Genomic DNA, 13,316 nt, shown 5'->3' on the forward strand with positions numbered 1-13,316 from the left:
CAGTAGCGAATTCTGTGCTCCAGTGGATCTGATAATTCTGTGGGATAGATGGGTGGCAGAGGGGTCTTAGCCATAGGGTCTTCTATCTGATGTCACCTAACATAAACAGGTCAGATTTCTCCTAAGCGCCTGTAGTAAAATTAATTGGGGCATTTGATGTTAGTGTGCTATGCTTCTGAAAATATTCTTAGCTGGACACATGAAAGGTCAGGTGGTACAGCTGTAGGGTTACAACCCTGCATGGCACCGTGGGGGTATCACACAGACTCCACAGGTGAAGCTTGACTGGTCTCAACAGGTCTTGGTAGAAGATCCTATAATTTCCTCTGGGGCATGGAAAACAGTCACTATGAGGAAGTTTCTCTTCTGCCTCCCTACCTGTAGATGACTCCAGTTCATTTCTCATACATCTCCCTGTTGTCAGTTGAATATAGCAGTGTGTTGCCAGTTTCTGTGTAAGCCCATAAAACTATTTATAGTTAGAGTTGGGTCTTAAATGGCAAATATTTGAAGGGTATTAGGATTTCTTTTAAGCAGATGACTGTTCTGAAAACAGCTTTCCAGAAATGCTGCAGGTGTTCTGAAACTCACCTGTCCCTAGAAACAAGAAGGATTGTACACTGTGCAGGGCAATGCAGGTCCATGTAGGGAACTACTGCCGAGTGAGGCCTAACCACCCAACTTAATGATTTAAAATGGGATGTATGCAAGATAAAAATATAAATTATTGCATTATAATGATAAAATACATTGAGTTATTTATTTCATATAGTGATTAAAAGATCAAGGAAATTAAAAATTTAAAGATGCAATGAAGCAAAAGAAAATTAATGTGCTTGTTTATAGCCATTCAGTTTCTAATGTTCCACAAAAATGCATGTGTAAAATTTTAAAAATACAGTTTTTTGGGGCTGGAGCGATAGCACAGCGGGTAGGGCGTTTGCCTTGCACGCGGCCGACCTGGGTTCGATTCCCAGCATCCCATTTGGTCCCCTGAACACCGCCAGGGATAATTCCTGAGTGCAGAGCCAGGAGTAACCCCTGTGCAGAGCCAGGTGTGACCCCCCAAAAAAAGCAAAAAAAAATACAGTTTTTTAAAAAGAGAAAAATATTTTCCAGGAAATGCATGAGAAATTAGGCCATATTGGGGGAAATTCTTTTTTTTATTTTTATTTAATTTTTTAATGGTTTATTTTTAGTGAATCAACGTGAGGGTCCAGTTACGGATTTATACATTTTTGTGCTCATGTTTCCCCCATACAAAGTTCGAGAACCCATCCCTTCACCAGTGCCCATTCTCCACCACCAGTAAACCCAATATCCCTCCCACCCTCCCCAGTCTCGTCTCCCCCCACCCCACACTGCCACTATGGCAGGGTATTCCCTTTTGTTCTCTCTCTCTGATTAGGTGTTGTGGTTTGCAATAAAGGTGTTGAGTGGCCATTGTGTTCAGTCTCTAGTCTATATTCGGCCCGCATCACCCTTCCTATTGGGGGAAATTCTTAAAGAAACCAAATCCAAAGCCTGTGCTGTTGTTTTCACTGATACCTGAGGTCTAGGAAGTTATTCCTGAAGATAAATCTTCTCAATAGTAAGAGACCAAAGCCAGTTTTAAGTGCAGCTAAATGATCTGAAGGATCGTTATACTAGCTATGTATTGTGAGATAGTTACAAATACCAAAAAGAGCATGGAAGATTCTGAGCTCATGTTGAAATATAACATTCACTCAGTTTGTAGGTCCCATGTTTACTTTAACAAGATCACTAGAAGCTATGCAGATTGCATACTGTCAAATGCCAGGGCATTCATTCACTTAGGCTAAAGGGTGAGTGGTTTTGTAGCACTCTATGAAGTGACCCTTCTCACTGGAGTTCCATCCCTTGAGTAAGTCAAGGTTGTATTTATCCCCCTCAAGTTTCAAGATATTCTTTATCTGCAGGAAGGGTCAAGTAGAGCACATGATGTGACTGCTGCATTCCAGCCCTTACTAAAACCCTTACTAATCTCTACTAGAAGAGTATCAGTTGCATGCACATGCAGAATTCCTCTGCCTGAGGAAGTTGTCTCTTCATGGCGCATGCACCTCTCTGAAGACTATTCAACAAGCACAGTGTGTCAGGCTAAATAACAATTCCTCCAGTAATAAATTAATCCTTATGAAATAATCATAAGCCTTCACTGATCACCTCTAAGATTATCAAGCCAGAAGATGCAGTGTTCCTGGGAACCTGATACTAGGGTCCTCCAGGGCCACACCTAGTGGTGCTCAGCAGCCTCCAAGTGCTTCAGGGGTATGGGGAAAAGGGCTTTGAACTCCTAAGAAAAGTATACCCTCCTGACCACTGAGCACTCCCATCAGCCCCCATTGAGGCGTTTTTATGATGGTTGCTTTTAAAATCTTTGTCAGATTATTCCAACATGTGTGTCATTTTGAATATCCCTCTACTTATTGTCATTTCTTGTATGTTGATATTCTCCTAATTCGTGCTGGTGTTTGTGTGTGGATGAGGTAGGTAGAGGGTTAGTACTATGGGTAGGGTACTTGCCTTGCATGCGGCTAACCTGGGTGCTCTCCCTAAGACCCCATATGGTCCCCTGAGCCCACCAGGAGTGATCCCTGAGTGCAGGGCCAGGTGTAAGCCCTGAGCACAGGCAGTCTGCCTCCCTGCCCCAAGCAAAAAACAACAAAAAAGAGCTGCTTAATTCTTACTAGGACACTGATCTTTATTCAGTTGTTGTATCCACATTTTGTTATGGGATTCTGGCTCTTAAATCTTCTGTTTAGCAGGACTGTACTGATAGTACCCTAGTCGAAGAAGGGGAATGCCACCCCATTATTTTCCGGTGGTGGTGGAAGTTCAAGTTCAAGTTCCCAGCAGGTAGCGGGGGAGGAAATATTAGTAGAGAGCTATAGTTGTATACTTAAACTTGATGTAAGGGTAGTTGGAAAATTCCCTTTGGCCCTCTAAGGAAGCTACCAGGGCCACTACTCAGGCTTCAGGCCCCAAGCCCTGTGAAGCTGCAGCTCTGTTTCCACCATGGTTTTTATTGCTCCAAGAGATAGTATCCTAAGAGGCTTGAGAAGAAACGGGGGTTCCAAAACAGTATCCAGAGCCAAGTACTTAAGTGGTGCGAGAGCATGCAATAGGGCTGGGGAGTCAGCTCAGAGGACTAGCCACCTGCTTGCATATGGAAGGCCTGGGTTTAGTGCCTTGATATAGTCCTTGAGCACCTCCAGGAGCATTTTTACTAAACCTGATTTTTTTAGCAGGAGCTTCCAATATATTGGCATGGGAAATCTGTGCTGGGAGCTTCCACGGGATCTGTGAGGGCGGGATAGTGTGACTAACTGTATCAATAAGCCATTTAAAAGCAGTCAATTAACAGTGCCCCAGGGGGATTTCTGGCAGTTGTTCAGGGCACTTCAGTGTTCAGTTTCCCCTGAGACTTTGGATTGTACTGTGAATAATTATGTCTAAATGGCAGGAAACAAATGGCCTGCCTTTTTTTTTTTTTCTTTTATTTTTTTTATTTTTTTTATTTTTTTTGAGGTGATTATTTTTTTTTTATTTTTTTTATAGTTTATTTTTAATTAGTGAGTCAACGTGAGGGTACAGTTACAGATTTATACATTTTTGTGCTCATGTTTCTCCCTTACAAAGTTTGATAACCCATCCCTTCACCAGTGCCCATTCTCCACCACCAGTAAACCCAACATCCCACCCTCCCTTCCCAGTCCCGTCTCCCCCCACCCCACACTGCCACTATGGCAGGGTATTCCCTTTTGTTCTCTCTCTCTGATTAGGTGTTGTGGTTTGCAATAAAGGTGTTGAGTGGCCATTGCGTTCAGTCTCTAGTCTATATTTGGCCCGCATCATCTTTCCCCCACATGACCAACAACCACATTTTACTTGCTGTTCCCTTCTCTGAGTTGTCCAGGATGAGAGAACAGCCTCAAATGGCCTGCCTTTAAAATGAAGTCAAGAACTTTGAAAATAGATGTTTCGCTCCTAAGCTGCCCAGGCATGGATCTGTTCCTAATTATCATACCAAAGACTTCCAATGATCAAAAAGATAGGCCAGCACACATGTGGAACAGCACATCCAAAGAGCAACAAAAAAGCCTCCCGAAATAGAACTGCTACTGTGAGCTACAAGGCACACAAGGCTGCTCTCCAACCAGAATGCTGATATTGACAGAATGTTTGTGTTCCTATAAAGCTGAGATGTTGAAACTTTCATATAGGTCCCCATATAGGATGGAATTATGATGTTTAGCTGTTGGCAGGTAGTTGGTTCTAGAGAAGGTCATGAGTGTAGAGCTGTTGTTTTATAATCAGAGCCCTGATGAAATGTGACCAGGAAGCATTCTCATTTCTCATTCCTTCCTCCCTCCATGTTGTAAATGGGTGTGTTCTCCATAGAAAGGAAATAACAGAAACTTTTCGCATCAGGAAAAAAGAAAGAACAGCAAGTGGCTGATTAACTGCTATGTATGATAGGCTCCTCTTGAATTTTTTGAGAGATGCATCACCTCTGGAGAGCATCCTGCTGAGTGAAGTTAGAAAGAGACCAACACAGAATGCTCTCATGTGAGATATAAAGAAACATAAGGGTGGGATAACAAATGCCCAAAGACAATAGGAACAAAGAACATGAGAAATGATTTTCAGTAGGAAATATGCCACTGTGTGTGTGAGGGGAACTGGGGAATAAGACAGGGAAGAGGCAATGACTATGGTGGAGGGAAGTGTTCAATCAGTAGGAGGAAGTGGAGTTGAAAGGTAGTCAAGTGTGATGTTTGAAACCTCATCAGGAATAGCACTGTAGACCATAGTGTGAAGTTGGTCTTTTATTTAAAAATTTGTCATTTAAGAAAAAGTATCGGGGCTGGAGCAATAGCACAGCGGGTAGGGCATTTGCCTTGCACATGGCCGACCCAGGTTCGATTCCCAGCATCCCATGTGGTCCCCTGAGCACTGCCAGGAGTGATTCCTGAGTGCAGAGCCAGGAGTAACCCCTGTGCATCACCAGGTGTGATCCAAAAAGCAAAAAAATAAAAATAAAAAGTATCTCGGGGCTGGAGCACAGCGGGTAGGGCGTTTGCCTTGCACATGGCCGACCCAGGTTCAATTTCCAGAATTCCATATGGTTCCCCGAGCACCACCAGGGGTAATTCCTGAGTGCATGGCCAGGAATAACCCCTGTGCATCACCAGGTGTGACCCCAAAAGAAAAATAAAAGTATCTCATAGCGGCAGACTGATAGGTGGGAGGCAGATGCATAGGGGGTGGGGTGTGGACATTGGTGCAGGGAAGTAAGTGAGCACTGGTGAAGGGATCGGTGTTGAAACATTGTATGCCTGAAGCCAAATTATGAACAACTTTATAGTTTCATGGTGACTAAAAAATAAGTAAAAGAAATTTAAATGTAAGATATATCACAATGTAAGGTACAACTTAAAACATTGTCTAGAAGCAGGCTAAGACCAAGCAGGAATGCTAACATGGCCAAATGATCAACCTACCATTTGATGAACTGCCTCCTTCTTCCCTCAAACCTCTTCATCCCATTCTTTATAAGAGGCAGCAAAAGTGGGGGGAATCCTATATGATACTGCTAAAAGAGAAGAGAAGTCAACTACACAGTGTCACTAAGATCGATGATATCCTTGCCAGAATGGTTTCTGTAAGTGTTATTGGGGAAAGTGACTGAGTTGTCTTGGCCCTTATCTCATTTAAGTTCTTAAATGAGAAGAACTAGTTTAGGAGAGCAAAGGCAGGATAGTGACAAATTTTGTAAAAACAAAGAAGTATAAGAGAAAAAAGAATGCTCTGAGGGATAATAGGAGTAGGCTGGCCTGAGAACAGATATCTCTGCTGAAATCACTGTCTATATTTATGTTTGTTTGAGAGCACACCCGCGGTGTTTAGGGATCATTTCTGGCTCTGTGCTTGCTTAGGGGACCATGTGTGGTGTCAGGGATCAAACTAGGGTCAGCAGCATGCAAGGCAAGTACTGTCACTCAGCCTTGCTGTGTGTGTTTTGTATGATTTTTTTCCTTGTCCCAATTTTGGGCATTGTCATAATTTCCCAGTGCTATATTGCTTCTAGGATGAGTAAATGCTGGCATCAAGACGAAAGATCCAGTGGCAAGTAGCAGCCTATGCCCCTCAGTATGTGCTCAGTGTCTGTGAGCATAGTGTTCCCTGGCATTCTCAGACTTAGAGATTCCTGGGGTGTTTGGGTTCTGTGTGGTTCTTCTGCCTTTGTCATCATTATGGGGGGCCTCTGGATTATCCCTTTTTATGACAAAAACCTCCCTCAACTCCTCATTTCCTCCTGACTCCCTGTGCTATCATTAGGAGAACAGAACACGCGACAGTCACTTTCTCAAAGGTAAATTGACAATAACTTGAAAAATTGTAATGTAAACCTTGTGACACTACATTTGATGAAATAGAATGACAGGTGCACCTCCACTGTCATAAAACACCACAGGGCTCAGCCACCGGATAGTTCTCCATTGTCACCCACAGTACTTCAGGGTTTATGTCTGTGTGTTTCTGTCTTGTTTTTTTGACCACACTTGGTGATGTTGCTCCCAGATCTGCACTCAGGGATGACTCTTGGTGGTGCCCAGGGATCACATGGGGTGCCAGGGATCAAGCACAGTTGACTATGTACAAGGCAAGTGGCCTACCCACTGTACTAGTTTTCTGGCACCTCAAACAGTTTGTTTTAAAGAAAAGGTATGAATTGGGAACAAATCAAAACCAAACTAAATAAATTATGAAAAGCATACAAAGGTCCTCCAACTGGGTTAACTTCCTCCACTGTAAATCTACATATAACCCAATCCATTAAACTCTATTTATAAAGACAAAAACTTATTTGAATACATGAGTATTCAAATGTAAAACTAAATGTCAAGCTGTGTCCAGTTTTGGCTAAGCACACCTAAGGGATACCATATAGATGATAAAGCGTGAAAACCTAAAACAGTGAAATCAATTCTGCATTTACTAACTGAAAATACTGTCATTTGAACAATATTTCTGGGGCGTGGTCAATAGTATACAAATTAAAATAACAGTTCAACCTTCAAAAACCCCAGGACTTTATGCTATAAAATGAAGCAATGAATCATCCAGAATTTCATTTCCTCCAGGGTCCTTTTTTTGATGTTTGGGTCACCCTCAGCGATGCTCTAGACTTACTCCTGACTCTGTGCTCAGGCAACACTCTTGGCAGTGCTCGGAAGACCATACAGGTTGCTGGATATTGAACCCGGGCCAGCACATGCAAGGCTCTACCCACTGTACTATTGCCTTGGCTCCTTCTTCAGGGTCTTTTTAAAAAAAAAAAATTATTAGTGAATCACCATGAGGTACAGTTGCAAATTTATGAACTTTCATGTTTGCATTTCAGTCATACAGTGATCGTTTACATCCCTCTACCAGTGCCCATTCTCCTCCACGAGTGTTCCCAGTATCCCTCCCACCACCCCCACCCCTTCCCCCACCACCCCACCCTACCTCTGCGGCAGGGCATTCCCTATTGTTCTCTCTCCTTTTGGGTGTTGTAGTTTGCAATAGAGCTATTGAGTGGCCTTCATGTTCGGTATGTAGTCTGCTTTCGCATGCATCTTTCAACCCGAGCGGGTCCTCCCTATATCCTCTACTAGGTGTTCCCTTCTCTAAGGGTCTTAAAGCAATAAATTACACAGACATTTTCTTACTGCTACAGAGTACAAAAGTGACTAAATATTCAAAGGACGGCTCCAGCTCATATATAATGATACCAAATGTGCAAAAATAATAAATAAAAATTCATACATGCCGTGGGCCCAGTGTGTAGCTTAGAGGCAGCAAAAATGCTTTGCAAGTGAAAGGACTATGGGCTCACGCACTGCCACCACAAAAAAGTGCTGACTGGAGGAGATGCCAGGTGATCAGTGAAAAAACTCTGGGCCATTTGACTGCTTCATTTCACGTTTAAATTAACAGGAAAACTTTCCCTTGGGGGCAGCATATGAAAGACTCTATCAAAATTTAGCAAATCATGGGCCAGAGTGGGTAGTACAGTGGATAAGGCCTTCCATATGGCTAACCCAGATATGATCCCTAGCACCACATATGGTTCTCTGGAGCGCACCAGGGGGTGATTCCTGAGTGTAGAGACAGGACTAAGCCCTGAGCACTGCTGGGTATGGCCCCCAAACAACAAAAAACCCCAAACCAACATTTCTCAAAGCCAATGTTATTAAACACACAATCAGGTTGTTAAATGGAAGAAATGCATTCAAAGGCAGCTAATGGTCCAGTCATGATCAGCACACATGCCCCTTCAAGGATGACTTTCTTTTTGTTGTTTTTGTCTTTGAGCTACAACTAACAGTGCCAGGAAGTCCATATGCAGTTCTGGGGATCCAACTAGGTTTGATCCATGCAAGTCACATGTCCTTCCCACTATAATATCCCTCCAGCCCCAGGATGACTTTCCTTTAAGTTGGAAATTATATAAATCCTGCCATTGATGAGTTATATCACAAAAAAAACCATGACCAAGATTTAATACCCAGCCACAACATCCATCAATTATTTTTTTAATTTTTAAAATTTTATTGAATCATCGTGAGATAGTTACAAGCTTTCATGTTTGGTTTACAATCTCACAATGATCAAACACCCATCCCTACACCAGTGCACATTCCCCACCACCAATATCCTGGGTATACCCCCCTTTCCCTCCCTCCCTCTGCCCCCATGGCAGACAATATTCCCCATACTCTCTCTCTACTTTTGGGCATTATAGCTTGCAACACAGACACTGAGAGACCATCATGTTTGGTCCATTATCTACTTTCGGCATGCATCTCCCATCCCAACTGGTTCCCCCAGCCATCATTTTCTTAGTGATTCCTTCTCTATTCCATATGCCTTCTCCCCTCCGCTCATGAAGCAGGCTTCCAACTATGGGGCAATCCCCCTGGCCCTTGTATCTACCATCCTTGGGTGTCAGCCTCATGTGATGCTACCCTACACTCCACAAATGAGTGCAGTCCCTCTATGTCTGTCCCTCTCTTTCTGACTCATTTCACTTAGCATGATGCTCTCCATGTTTATCCATTTATAAGCAAATTTCATGACTTCATCTTTCCTAACAGCCACATAGTATTCCATTGTGTAGATGTACCAAAGTTTCTTTAACCAGTCATCTGTTTTAGGGCACTCAGGTTGTTTCCATATTTTGGCTATTGTGAACAGTGCTGCAATGAATATATAGGTACAGATGTCATTTCTACTGTGCTCTTTTGCATCCTCGGGATATATTCCCAGAAGTGGTATTGAGGGGTCATATGGAAGCTCAATTTCTAGTTTTTGAAGGACTGTCCATATTGTTTTCCAGAAAGGCTGGACCAGTCGGCATTCCCACCAACAAAGAAGGGGAGTCCCTTTTTCCCCAAATCCACGCCAGCATTGGTTGCTTTTGTTCTTTTGAATGTGTGCCAGTCTCTGTGGTTTGAAAACATCCATCAATTATGACTGAATTAATGGCAAGGTCGTGTCTGTGTGACCCAGAGATCACTGTGCTGTACTGAACCTCGCACATACAGCCAAACACACCAGACCGTTCCTCATATTCAGGATCAGAACACCTCAAAAGGTCAGCACAATATGAAAGAACAAGGCCCATATGAAAATAAAGGGATCTGAAAGAGCCACCAAATTATTCTCTAAAGAACAAAGTACACAACTGCGCCCTAATGCTGCTGTGTTCTTCTGTAATTGATCTGAAAAACCATGGGATATTTGTGTCAAAGTAGATAAGGACATTACCATGTACCAAATTCTCTCCAAGCCACCCCATAAAATGAAGAAAAGCTTACAGTTTGGAGAAGTAGAACGTGTGTTGCTGTAGTCTCATTGCCAAGAAAGAACGTCTATGGAAACCACACAATACAGCCCATAGTTTCATAATGATGATAAGGTTAGAGTCTCACCTTATTTTATTATATACTCATTCTTCCTCATTTCTGACCTGTCACTTCTCTCCTTGGTGAGATTACCCATGCCAGCAAACTTTCAGGCAGTGCTGTTGATCCTGTTCTGGTCCCTCTAACCTTTGCTCAAGCTTCCACACTCAGCCTTGCTCTTCTTCTCTTCTCCAGTTAGAGCTGCAGAATCTTCTGAGTGGCACTAGGGGGAGCCCCAGGCTCAACAGCATCCAGGAGCCTCTCCACCCAAACTGAGACAAACCAAGGGATGGCTCCCAGGAGGGAGAGTAAGTCACTGTACCTTAATTTTTCCTTGGAATTAAAAAGTTTAGATTTTTTATTGAATATCTGTGAGGTTTACCATTACAAAGCTGTTTATAATTGGGTTTCAGACATACAATGATCCAACACCCATCCCTCCACCAGTGTACATTTCCCACCACCAATGTCCACCATTTTCCTCCTAACATCCCTCAACACCCCGCTGCCCCAGCCTGCCTCTATGAAAGGCACTTTTCTCCTTTTTCTCTTCTTTTGTGCATTAAGATTTGTAATACAGGTACTAAGAGGTCATTGTGTTTGTTCAGGGCATTCAGTATTTTTATTGGGAAGGTAAGGCTGGAGTAGCTTTTTATTTTTTTTTATTTTTTTTATTTTTATTATTATTATTATTATTATTTTGGAGTAGCTTTTTAACTGAGTGGCAGCTTTAGGGTGTGGATGGGACTGCCTAGGCTTCCAGAAGTACAGGGAGGTGGGGGGAAGTAGCCCATCACAGCCCCAAGAAATCCTGGAGATTTCAATCACAAAACACACATTCCTGAATTTTCAGCAGATTATGTTTCAGTGAGGTCTGTCCTTAGATGTTGGAGTCCAGCCGGGACATGGCAGGAATTTTGGATTGTGGGAACAAGCAGCTGCACCCCTCCAATTTATCCCTGTCTGTTCAGCCTTCACGGATCTGAGATTAACTGTGACTTTTGATCTCTTTCAAGATTTATTTATAGGTCTCTGAAGCAAGGCCAATAAATGAGCTTGTATAGCTGAGCTGAAAGTGGTTGTGGGTGTAGCTTCCAATACCTAACTTTTTTTCCCCATGAAGTATTTATTTTTTTACTTTATTTAAACATTCTGATTTACAAAGTTGATCATAAGGCAGCTGTTTGAGGCATTCAGTGTTCCAACACCGATCCCACCATCAGTGTGACCTTCCCTGCACCATTGTCTCCAGTTTCCTACCTATCCCCAAGCCTGCCCCCTAGCAGGCACAAGATTGTTCAGTTTTTATTGCTTGTTATAACACGCACTTAAAAATTACTCTTATATTAATAGTTCCTTTTGTCGTGGGGGTTGTTGCTTAGATGTATTGAATGGCACATGTATGATGATTCTCTGAGGTTACACAGGTGCTGACTCTCCGGAGTTACTACACAGGTGCTGGCTCTCTTAAGTTACGCAAGTGCTGGCTCGCTGAGGTTACACAGGTGCTGGTTCTCTGAGGTTGCACACACATGCTGGTTTTCTGAGACTGCCCACACATGCTTGCTCTCTGAGGTATACACGCATGCTGGCTGTCTGAGGTTGCACACACATGTTGGCTCTCTGAGGTTGCACACACTTGCTGCTCTCTGAGTTTACACAGGTACTGGCTCTCTGAGGTTGCACAGGCATGCTAATTCTCTGTGGTTGCACACACATACTGGCTCTCTGAGGTTACACACGATGCTGGCTCTCTGAGGTTACACAGGTGCTGGCTCTCTGAGATTGCACAGTCATGCTGATTCTCTAAGGTTGCACACACATGCTGGCTATCTGAGGTTACACAGTTGTTGATTCTCTGATGTTGCACACGCATGCTGGCTCTCTGAGGTTGCACATGCATGCTGGCACTCTGAAGTTGTACACGTATGCTAGCTCTCTGAGGTTCCACATGCATGCTGACTCTCTGAGGTCACAGTTGCTGGATCTCTGAGGTTACACAGGTGCTGGCACTCTGAGGTTGCCCATGCATAATGGCTCTCTGAAGTTACACAGGTTTTGGCTTTCTGAGGTTACACAGGTGCTGGCTCTCTGAGTTTGTACAGGCATGCTATTACCTCAGTTTGTCTTAAAATTATTTGGATTCCATCCCTTCTCTCAGAAGGAGCTGCACTTGAAATTTGTTTTTAATTTTTTTTACATTTTTCATAAAGTTGTTCACAGTAATTGAACATTCAATATTTCATCACCAGTCCCACCACCTTTGCATCTTCCCATGACCATTACTTTGAATCTTCCCTCTATCACCCCAGCCTGCCCTTTAGGCAAATGCTGAATAGTTTTTTGAGCTTTTATAACTCAGCCGGAGTTGGTTTGTGGGTGTGATTCCCACATACCTAACTTTTGGCCGTTTAATTTCTCAGGAAACTTGGTCCCAAGTTATTGAGGTCTGGCCAGAGGCACAGTGGCAATTTGGGGGTATCAGGAAACCTGAATACACCATCAGGCTGCTGATGCACTCGCCCCACACATACAGGTTAACCTGCTGGTGGCACCGCAGCCCTGAAGCCACTGCACCTTTAAACTCTAGATTTTCCTTGTGGTTCTTTTTTTAGGTATCTTAATTTTTTTGGCTTTTTTGGGTCACACCCGGCGATGCACAGGGGTTACTCCTGGCTCTGCACTCAGGAATTCCTCCTGGCGGTGCTCAGGAGACCATATGGGATGCTGGGAATAGAACCCGGGTCGGCCGCATGCAAGGCAAACACCCTCCCCGCTGTGCTATCGCTCCAGCCCCGGTATCTTAATTTTTTAATTTAAAATTTATTTATGTTCTTTTTTCTCTCAATAGTATACCAATGGAATAGTACAGTGGTTTTGCTGGGAATGTTGTCTGGTTCAGTCTCTATGAAAGCAATATGGAGACCCATCCAAATAATAGGAATAGAAGAACTAGATAACTCCAAGATTCCGCTTCTTGGCATCTATCTTCAAACCAAACATTAATTCAAAAAATATATGCACAACTATGTTTATGACCACACTTAGTACAATAGCTGAGATATGGAAACAACCCAAACGCTCAACTACAAAAGAATGGACCAAGAAACTGTGATACATATACACAGTGAAATACTATGCATCTCTAAAAAAGAACAAAATCATGCAATTTTCAGAAACATAGATGGATCCAGAAGATATCATGCCGAGTGAAATCAGTCAGAAGGAGAGGGATAGATAAAGTGGGGTCTCTTTGACATATGTGATTTACAGATTAACAACAAGGTAGCAACAAAGGGCCAAATGCAACATAATGGGAGAACTGATTCAAAGAAC

The 13,316-nt window shown here is 43.0% G+C and overlaps 1 protein-coding gene across 1 annotated transcript in view; it reads left to right on the forward strand.

Annotated features, from left to right (window-relative positions):
* LOC101556179 (ubiquitin carboxyl-terminal hydrolase 10-like) overlaps positions 1 to 13,316 on the forward strand; it is a 157,036-nt gene that overhangs the window by 58,665 nt on the left and 85,055 nt on the right. The window lies entirely within an intron of this gene.

The sequence above is a fragment of the Sorex araneus genome, chromosome X (genome assembly GCF_027595985.1).
Source record: "Sorex araneus isolate mSorAra2 chromosome X, mSorAra2.pri, whole genome shotgun sequence".
In the NCBI taxonomy this organism is placed as follows: domain Eukaryota; kingdom Metazoa; phylum Chordata; class Mammalia; order Eulipotyphla; family Soricidae; genus Sorex; species Sorex araneus.